Source organism: Haemaphysalis longicornis, unplaced genomic scaffold (genome assembly GCF_048455015.1).
Source record: "Haemaphysalis longicornis isolate Haplotype H1 unplaced genomic scaffold, Haemaphysalis longicornis Haplotype H1 scaffold_2, whole genome shotgun sequence".
NCBI classification, from domain to species: domain Eukaryota; kingdom Metazoa; phylum Arthropoda; class Arachnida; order Ixodida; family Ixodidae; genus Haemaphysalis; species Haemaphysalis longicornis.
Genome location: NW_027526295.1, coordinates 292138520 through 292149565, shown reverse-complemented (window position 1 = coordinate 292149565; position 11046 = coordinate 292138520). Strand labels below are relative to the sequence as shown.

Genomic DNA, 11046 nt, shown 5'->3' with positions numbered 1-11046 from the left:
CCGAATAAGCTCCCCTGTGGCACTAAAATTGGTACAGTGGAACTGCCGCAGCCTTTCTACGAATCGCACGCCTCTGCATCAATGGCTCCTTACGCTAGCCACACTCCCTCACTTTCTTCTTTTACAAGAGACAAGGCATGCAAAAGTCATCCCTGGCTATCGAGCTCTGCATGCCGACCCTATTAAGCCGCTATCGTCCATTTACATTCGTAGGGATATCGCATATGAACAGGAAGACGTCCCCTCCTCATTACTTCCATACGTTTCGGCCCTCTCCTATTACCCAGAGCCCCAGCAGCCACCCCATACTCTTGTGAATGTCTACAATCTCCCCAATTCCGCAGCCCTGCTCTCTCCTCTCTTTCGTTTTCTTCAATCCTTTCCCAAACGGCGTGACATAATCCTTGGTGGAGACTTTAACGCCCCAAACACCATCTGGGGATACTCGAACACCCTTCGTTCGGGCCGCCTTCTCCACGCACACACCATGAAGGGCTCATATACACTCATTAATACTCCAGACACGCCCACACGAGACGGATACGCGACACAACACCCCACAACACCTGACCTTACCTTTCACAACGGACCGAATCCACCGGCAAGCTGGCAAGTCCTTCCGGATACCCTTCTCTCCGTACACCACATCATTGAAATTACACTCATGCTCACACACAAACCTAAGAAACGAGTTGTCACCCATACTAACTGGGACCGCTTTGGCCGCATGCGAGCCCAAGAACCAACAACTAACTAGGACCTGTGGATACGATCGCTGAAGAGGGCGCAGTCTGAAACCACCACCACCACCGTGGCCGACCCGCCGTTGGACAACCCCGATCCACACCTTATGCGTATGTGGAGACGCCGCAAACGCCTTCTTAGTTTTATACGTAACCAACCCCACAACACACAGCTAAGGCATAGCCTAGACACCCTGAACACCGACATACTAATTCACTGCTCCACACTTGATTCAGCAAATTTCCCTCCACACTAAATCCCCTTGGTTTCTTCTCCGCTCCCTTCTTGGTCCTCAGCCGGCTCCCCTCCCCACTCTCCAAAAGCACCTTTCGCTACACGACGCTGACTCTCTTATCCGAGAGGTGACCGATTTATACATTCCGCCACCACTCCCTTCTCTCTACCCTGAGTACACAGGGCCTCCAAACAGTGATCTCGATCGCCCTTTCACATTACCCGAGCTGGAACGTGCTCTGGCTCAAAATAAAGCTGGTACCACTCCGGGCGCGGACCAGATCTCCTATTCCATCCTAAAAAACCTCCCTGACTCGGACAAAGAATTTCTTCTCTCCCAAATCAATGAATACTGGAGCACAGGTACGCTGCCTGAGGATTGGATTTCTTCCACCATCTCCCGCATCCCCAAACCTGGTAAGCCCGCCACCCTCCCAAACCTTCGCCCAATTTCTCTCACCTCTTGTGTCGGGAAAACGATAGAACGCATGGTTCTCGCGCGTCTCACAGACCTTCTCGACAGTACCAACTTCCTACCCAACAATCAGATCGGTTTTTGCCCCCATATGTCTACCCAAGACCTTTTTCTTCTTCTTCAGCAAACTTTCTTTCAGCCCTCAGGGCCTCAAGTTCATGCTCTCGTGACTGTGGACGTACGCAAGGCCTTTGACACCCTCCTTCACGACGCCATCCTTTCCCCGCTCCAAGACACTCATTGCGGCTCCCGCCTCTACTCTTATGTTCGTTCGTTTCTTCGCTCCCGACAGGCTCGATTCCGACTTGGGACCACTCTATCCCCACCCATCACCCTTACCCGCGGTACCCCTCAAGGTGCCGTACTATCACCTACCCTCTTCAACCTCGGCCTTGCCCCCCTTGCCAGAGCCTTGTCTGAGATCCCCAACCTTCAGTCGCTTCTATACGCCGATGACATTACCCTCTGGTGCACCCATGGGTCTCCGGGGGAGGTGGAACAAACGTTGCAATCTGGCCTTGACCTTATTTATCAGTTCTTTGCCTGCTCAGGCCTGCAAGCAGCTCCAGAGAAATCAGAGCTGCTTTTACTTTCCCCCACTAAATACCAACGATCTGTCAACCCACTCTTGTCGCTTACCCTCGATGGCACTCCCGTCCCCCGATCTTCATCCTGCCGGGTTCTGGGATTTCCCCTCCAAGACCACTCCTTCTCCCGTGTAATAAAGTCCACGATCACCACATGCCACCAAGTGACTCACTTGGTCCGACGGGTGGTCAAGCGGCGTGGGGGCATCGATGAACGCAGAGCCAGTCAGCTGGTAACAGCCTTCGCCCTGAACAAAATCTTGTACTGTCTCCCATACTGCACATTAACACAGGCACACATGCGAAGTGTTCAATCTGCCCTTAACACACTTTACAAAGCTGCCCTGCGTCTCCCAACACACGCCTCTACAGAGAAATTATACGCCACAGGTATCTTCCTTCCTCTTCCTGATCTTCTGCGCCTCCACAGGGATCGACAGCTGGGCCGTCTGTCTGGCTCCGCGCAGGGCAATTGGCTGCTTCAGCGGGCGGGCATCAGGCCCATTGACTTTCCCCTGCACACCCCCCAACGGCCCCTTCCCAGTAACCTCCGCTGTGCCCCCATTCCCTCCAACATGACCCCACACCTTCACGAGGGCAGACGGCAAGCTCGCGCGCTTTACCACGACCCCTTCCCTCCGGACACTGTCACATGCTACGTTGACGCGGCATATCCCAGCTTGTGGCTCCACTGCTTGCGTAATTATGTCCCGCCCCACTGACACCCCAATAACGTCCACAGCAGGCCCTTACTCCCATCCTACTTCTCCCTTAGCTCTCGAACTCGCGGCGACCGTTCACGCAACTAGAGAACTAACTTCCCTACCCCCTTCCCCCCGCTACCGCATATGCTTCGACTCCATGGCGGCTATTCGAGCTCTTCGCGACAACCGAATTGCCGAAGATCTGCATGACGACCTCTCTGAAACTCTCTCGCTCCTCTCCCCTGCCTCGGTCGCTGGGGTGTGGGTGCCGGGCCACTCAGGGATTATTGGCAATCAGCTGGCTCACCAACTAGCCCGCGAGATTACTAACCGGGCGCCGGTGATCCCTTCGCCTTTCCCTCCCATGGCGGACGACGCATATTTCTACAAGAAAACCCTCAAAGAGCACTACCAACACCTCCGGCACTCGCTACAGACTCTTCCGCCACCACACATTACCCTATCCATTGCACAAGTGCACACCCTTCGGGCAATCCAGCTGAACACCCTCACCACTCCGGCACGTCTTTACCACTACGGCTATCGCTCCGACCCATACTGTCCCAACTGCCCCGCTACGTACGCAAATGTTGAGCACATCCTTTTCTCCTGCCCCGCTGCCCAGCAGTCTCCTCATTACCCTAACCCCCCTCCTCCGAACTGGCGAGTGTGGTTGGCGTCGGTGGCCCTCGTTGACCAGCGAGCCATGATTCTTCTTGCGGAAGAGTACGACGCATAGGTCTTAATCTGACCAGAAATAAAGTTTTTTCTCACGCTCTCTCTTCAGAGTGCAAGTAAACCAAGCTCCCCCTTCTTCCATCCACTTTTTCCACCCTCGAGCTCTGAAAGAACCTGGTGACTAACAGCAATCTGGATGTCCAGACAATACTTCCTCCAGAGCGATGGCTGCCCGCTCATGCCATGGCTTTCTGAAATTGGGAACCACTCCCACTTCGCCGGCTCAATAAAACTTTTTGCAATCACTGACTCACTCGCTCGAGCGCACCATCTTGGTGCAATTTGTTTAGCGAGAGTTGGAGTAAAACACGAGTGCCAGTCGTTTCACATTACCACGACGCGCCCGAAGTTGGAGCCCATGTACTGACAGCAGACAGGCGCTCCCGAATGTGTACCACTTCCCAATGAAGTAGCCTAATATGACGACTAACAAATAAACGAACTTGTGTTATACCTATTGCTGTCCTTAATACCTTAATATAATGGCCCACCCGGGCACCGCCAGGTACTACCGCTAGTATATATATATATATATATATATATATATATATATATATATATATATATATATATATATATATATATATATATATATATATATATATATATATATATATATATATATATATATATATATAATGGGAAATGAGGGGCTCGGTGAAGTAAGACAGAAAATAAGGGTTGGCAGTCAAGAAAACCTCGGAAAGCAAAGGGGAGGTTGTGGTGGATCATAGAAACACATGAAGAATTTTTTGAGTCAGAAAGAAATTGGTAAAAAAATGCCCGCCGGGTGGGATCCGAACCCACGACCTCCAGAATACCGGTCTGGTGCGATAACCACTACGCTACCGGTGGGGCTGTTTCCCCACCAGTTTCTCGGGTATTTATGTTAACGTATTTTTGTTTCCTGTACTTGGGGGTGGTAGCCAGCGCCAAACTGTGGCTAAACTCTCGCTAAACTCTGGCGATATATATAAATATATATATATATATATATATATATATATATATATATATATATATATATATATATATATATATATATATAGAGAGAGAGAGAGAGAGAGAGAGAGAGGGGGGGGGGGCCTTGAGAAACAGGTGCAGGAAGACGTTTATTTGGAAGCTTTGCAGCCGTCACCGACTCGGAACCAGCCTCCGATGACGATGATCTTCAGAAGAAGAGGATGGGCGGAATATTGCTGAGGATGATTATGAGAGGAAGAAGATGAAGCACAGGATGGTGCCCACAATGTACGAGGCGGTCACTGTAAATAGGACACGATGCTGAGAACGTGCTCACATAATTTCCCCCTCCGTTTGAAGACAGCCTTCTGGCCGTGGTTCGTCAAGAGAAGCGACGCACAAAAGGCTTGATCCGTGATACGTGCACCATTTCTGTGCCACGGTAGCGACGATCCACAGAAGCACTGCACGGAGTGACGCGGTAGTTCACTGGCAATGTTTCTTCTAAGATGGTGCACGGGCCTGTGAAGCGATGAAGAAATTTTTCGCAGAGACCAGGTTTGCGTGTGGGCGTCCACAGTAGCACCTCGTCACCAGGGCGGAAGCGGACGGTGTGGTGACTGGAGTCGTAGCGGCCCTCGCGATCGTGTTGGCTGGCTGCCGTGTTGAGACTATCAAGTCGACGGCAGTTGTTGAGGCGGGATGTGAACTTGGCGTGTAACGGGCTGGAGCTATGTACAGGAGCACTAAAGACACTGGCGTCCAACATGATTGAGGGATCGCGGCCGTAGATGAGCAAAAAGGAAGAGTAACCGGTAGTCTTTTGAACTGCAGTGCTGTATAGAAAAGTAACGAGTGGTAGAATTGTGTCCCAGTTGGTGGGGTCTGGCCGGATGTACATAGAAATCAATTCAGAAAGAGTCCGGTGGAAGCGTTCAGTCAGACCGTTCGTCTGCGGATGGTAAGCGCAAGTGGTCTAATGAACTGTGTTTGCAGTACGGCGAACTTCTTCAACAGTGCTGGAGAGAAACGTCTTGCCGCGATCGCTCAAAAGAACACGTGGCGCGCCATGGCACAACACTATATGGCACGCAAGAAGAAGTCTGCTACCTCGGCTGCACAACCAGAGCGAATGGGTGCTGTTTCTGCGCAACGGGTTAAATGGTCTACGGCTGTTATAATCCACCGAAAACCGGCAGCCATGCAAGGCAAAGGTGCGTAAAGATATATGCCAACAGTGTGGAAGGGCTCCGAAGGGCAAGGAAGCGGCTGTAGAAGTCCGGCAGGCGGAGATGTGGTCTTTTCCCGCTGCTGGAAAGATGGGCACGAAGCGATTTAGCGGGCAACGTAGATGGAGAGGCCAGGCCAGAAGAAACGAGAGCGGACGCGTTCGGAAGTTTTATGGAAGCCTAGGTGACCCGCTGAAGCATCGTCGTGAGCGGCTTCTAATATCTGCTGTCGAATAGCGCGCGGTACAACGGGGACCCACCTGTTGCCCGACGAGTGGTGATTGGAATGGTACAAAACACCATTCAAAAATTGAAAGTGCTAAAGCTGCCGACGCGCCCGACTGTTCTGTGGTTGGATTGCACCGGTAAGCCGGTCGATTATCGTGTGGCAGTATGTGTCTGCTCGTTGAAGGGTAGGCAAATGAGACAGGCTGTTATCAAATGCTGTGTGCTTCGCAGGTGCGATAGGGAGGGCCGTATCGGGTGACGATGACGCGGAAGTTGTAGACGACTCAAGAGGGCACCGAGAAAGTGCGTCCGCGTCGAGGTGCTTTTTCCCGGACTTGCAAGTAACGGTGAAGTCATACTCCTGAGGTCGTAGAACCTAGCGTCCGAGACGCCCTGATAAATTTTTGAGTGTCTGCAACCAGCATAACGCATGGTGGTCAGTCACTACTGTGAAGTGGCGTCCGTAGAGGTATGGTCGAAATTTCTGGACGGCCCAAACCACAGCGAGACACTCCTGCTCAGTGATGGGGTAATTTTTTTCAGCAGTATTTAGGGAAGGACTGGCGTAAGAAATAACGCGCTCTCAATCTTTGCCATCTGACTGCAGTAGAACAGCCCCAAGTCCGTGGCCACTGGCGTCCGTTTGGAGAATTACAGGTCTGGACTCGTCAAAATGGCAGAGGACCGGCCCAGAGGTCAGCGCGGTCTTCAGCTGCTGGAAAGCTCTTTCATAATCATCCGTCCAGGCGAAGGGAGTTCCAGAGTTATGAGTGTGTTGAGGGGCGAAGCTATGGAAGCGAACTTCTGGACAAAGCGCCGAAAGTAAGACGCCAGACCAAGAAAGCTACGCAGAGATTTTTGCTGCTGGGGCCGTGGAAAGTTAACCACAGCAGCAATCTTGTCTGGGTCGGGCCGAATCCCGTCGTGGCTGACGACGTGTCCGAGAACTTTTATGCTTCGAGAGGCAAAACGGCACTTGTTGGTGTTGAGCCGAAGGCCAGCATTGGCAAGGCATGTTAGTACCTCATCCAGCCGTTGGAGGTGTTCAGAAAAGGTTGAAGAAAGAATAACAATGTCATCGAGATAACGTAGCCCCGGATAACAGTGTCGATCATCTGCTCGAAAGTTGTTGGAGCGTTACATAGCCCGAATGGCATCACATTAAACTCATATAGTCCATCAGGGGTGGCAAACGCTGTCTTTTCTTTATCCGCCTCATGCATTGAAATTTGCCAATAACCAGATCGAAGAACGATACCGGAAAAATATTTCGCTCCTTGTAAACAGACCAAGGCATCATCGATGCGAGGCATCGGATGAACATCTTTTCGTCTGATTCGATTTAGTACACGGTAATGAATACAAAATCGAACGCATCCGTCTTTTTTTCTGCACTAAGGCAACAGGAGATGACCAAGGACTTTTTGATGGACGAATAATTTTGCGCTAGAGCACGTCGGCGACGTTTTCATTAATCACTTTCCGCTCGGAAGAGGAGACCCGGTATGCCAGCGGCGAATGATCTCTGACCCGTCTGTTTGAATTCGATGAGTGGCTACGGATGTATGACCGAGTGTGGTACTCTGAGAATCGAATAGCCATTTGTGCCTTTGTAAAAGGTCCAGCAAAGAATTGGCTTCCGGGCAGAGGTGGGAGCTGATAGTGGCGGAAAAAGCAGGTCGTGGTGAGCCAGAGGGCGAATTCGAAACTGACGGAATACAACAGAGGGGAACAACAGAGACAGCTTCAGTGGTAGCGATAGTAGTGCCTTGCCGTAAGAGGATTGCCTTAGGGCTAGTATTCATGGCAACGAGCGCGGCAGACCCTTGCGCAAAGCGCACCAGACAGGTGGTTATTCCGATACCTCGTGGGAGAAGCCGAGAGCGGGGCACGATGAGCACGTCCCCTTCAGAACATTTGCCACCACGAACAAAAATGGTCCTCTCATATCCAGGGCTCAGAACGTAACCCGCACTAGCCACCAAGTGCTGCTCTTGGACATCCGACGTGTCCATGCGGTCTGTCACGGTGATTTCAATGTCCGGGTACTGGCAGCAGATGACAGCGGAAGCGGATGAGAGAAAGTCCCACCCTAAAATGAGTTCGTGAGAGCAACTGGACAAGACTGCGCACTGGACTTGGGGCCGAATTTCCCCATCAATACACGTACGGTACAGTATCCGGATGGTTCGAACACAACTTGGTTAGCACCGCACATAGTAGGTCCAGTATAAGAGGTTGTCACTTTCCTGAGCCGCGAACACAAATTTTAACTAATGATTGATATACTGGCTCCAGTGTCTATGAGGGCATCAACATCAAATCCTTTAACTTTTAGGTACAGTGTGTTCGACGGTTGCGCTGGAGGAGTTTTCGACCTTTCGAAGAATGCAGTCCCCCTCCGAAAATTGCAGGCGCTATTTTCCCTATTGGTGGCCCATGCGTGGGACGCGGAGCGAAGGGGTGATACCGCTGTTGATGTTGCTGGCCCTGCATATTATAAGGAAATCTCGAATGGCGGTTCGCCAAAATGACGTTGATGTGAGGCCGAGCACAGAGTTGTTCTGCCAGAGTGTACGGGAGACCTTAGAAGTGTATAAAGCCCAACCTTCTCCACCTGACTGGTTAAATGTGTTGGAAAGTGTGGCATGGCTTCGGCCTTTTTAACAATCGCACACTAGCAAGTGACGTGCTGGTGTGTTTTCATGCTCTGTATTCCTTTTTTTTGCTCGTATTGTGTATACCGAAGACAGGCAATAAAAAAAAGCTCCTGGCCGAGTGTTCTGGAGCGCTAGGAATGTCGCAAGTTCGAATCCACGAGGGTAGTGCTTTTTTTTGTAAGTTGATTTTTTTCGTTTGCGGCCGATGTTTTGTAAACTGAGTTCACCATTTTTGGTCCGTAACGTTCACTCCTCCACGAGCGAGTTCGCACAGACTGGCACTGACGCGCTAGCGAGTTCTCGTTGGCGTGCTGATTTTGCCACAAGCACAGACTACTTGCGGGCAGTGGGCACATGCCAGAATCAGCAGACCCTTTACCTGGTGCGAACACGCTTTTTACAATATAGGCATGAGTGAGGCAAGCTCCGAATATGCGGGAAAAGCGCATGGCATTTCAGCGTCTGCGGTGACGCGGAGGGCGTTCATCCACTGCGTAGGCCTCGGCTAGTGATTGCTACGATTCTAAGCCGTCCTGGGAGGCTTATGTTAGGCATTTTATAGCCGACAACATAGCAGAAGCGTGGTACGACGATTACTGAGATATCGAGAATACCCATCCAACGATGCCGTCGGATGTCAAGGATGTTGTTTTACAGAACCGAAACCGAAACTTGTTTGAATGCTAACCTTGGACATCGTTCAATCAAGGTGCATCTCCTCCTGTCATCACAGCCTTTAGTTGGTGCGGCCGCCACAGACCGCGCATGGTAGTTTTTCTTCTTTCGGGCTTTATAAAATAATTACCGACTTATCAGCCGGATAAACGATGAAAAGTGTGGTAATATGAGCCAGTCTACGCAGTGCAAGCAAAAACGGGAGCTTGACAAATTCACTTCAGTGTCCCTTTAATTTCAGCTGAAATAGCTGGTTCGGCAAGCTTATAAGATATGCCTAATTTGCGTTTGCTTTCACCGGCCTCAGCCCATCGCAGTGCTGCCAAATATGACATCCCAGGTTCTTTTGCGGGAAATGAGCTAGTGGGTGGCATGGCCATTCTAATCTTTCCTAAATATATAGCTTATTTCAGCAAAGTTTACGTTAACAGTGGTGTCAGTATCATTCTAGCAAGCGAATCTTTCCAATGAATCAAACTTAATTGTGTTTTGTTCTCATGGTTGCTCATGGCCCCTTCAAAGCGAGAACTGAGTGCCTCCCTCACCCAAAACGCGCGGCAGTACACATTCGCGAGGCTTACGAGAGCAAATCCCCGCTGTGCACGGAGTTCGAATTCTTGCGCCACCCGTTTGGGCACTCCAACGTGTTCTTACCGAAAGTGCGGAAGCCGTACAATCCTCGCTCTCGGTGCATGCCAGAGTGGTCCGAGTATGCGCCTCGCCTTGCGAAACTGCCGTAGAGTCGCCGGGATCCTTTGTCTTTTTCAAAGCAAAGCTTTCTACCTCTACCAGCCAATAGTTTCTTCGTGGCGTGCGCGACAAGAAGCTCCCAACGCGGCTGATGAGGGGGAGGGCGGTTTTCACTTGCGGAGCACAGCGCAGATGGCGTGGCGAATGGGCGCTATTACCCAGCGTTCCCCACGTGCAAGTGTCTGCTCACGCCGGCGGGCGCGTAGGCGGGACGGCTTTGTCGTCTGCCTTAGAAACGGTTGTTTTGGCGCAGCTTCGCGTCATTGCGCACATCCTTCGCACGGCTTGATTAACTTGTGCGACAGCACCCCCTGGGTAACCCGGACCCGAAGGAATTAAGTGGTCATACAGCAAAGATGCTTTAAGGATTGCTTTGCAGGGCGGGAACACAAAATGTAGAGACCACATGCAGACATCTGGCTGCTAGAGAAACGCAACCTTTTACGCACTGCTTGCCACGAATGGAACTCTGTTTTATAAACTGGTGAATACCAATTCGGTTGTGTTTTAAGGGGCATTACAAAAGGAGAAAGGAGCAACTGGTTCTAATAAATAGCGATTATAAAAGTTCCCTCAGCTTTCTCGCAATTCTCAAACTTACTAAAATAACCAGTTTAAATCTGTATAAATGGGAATCACTAAGCTCACATGTCGAATTGTTTCGGTTTCTGCGCTTGTGTCGCGCGGGGTGTAGCCCCGAGCTAGCACATCAGGATGGCCAGGTTCCGCTGAGTCTCACCCTTCGAAAGACGCTCCTCTCCGTTTTCTTCCTGCCGATGCACTATCAGGGCTACAGCGGCGGCGCCCGCCGCTCTACCTCGGCCGTGGCCGACGCTGCCGCGTTCGGGACGCCGCCCCACGAATTCCAGGTAATCCCCCGCACGGGGCACCTTGAGCAATCTTGGTGACGGTACTGGCGATACTGCGGACCCCGAGCCCCCAAGCATAAGCTGGATCCAACCGTGGCGATGTGTTTATAGGTGGAGGCTTAGAAACCACGAACGGTGGCCGTCGGAGCCCAGGTCAAGCTCCGGCGGATGGGCTCCCTGTCTGTTCACC

The 11046-nt window shown here is 51.3% G+C and overlaps 1 pseudogene; it reads left to right on the top strand.

Moving 5' to 3' along the window:
- Window positions 1–1031: 1031 nt before the first annotated feature.
- Window positions 1032–3483, top strand: LOC144168674 (uncharacterized; annotated as a pseudogene).
- Window positions 3484–11046: the final 7563 nt, after the last annotated feature.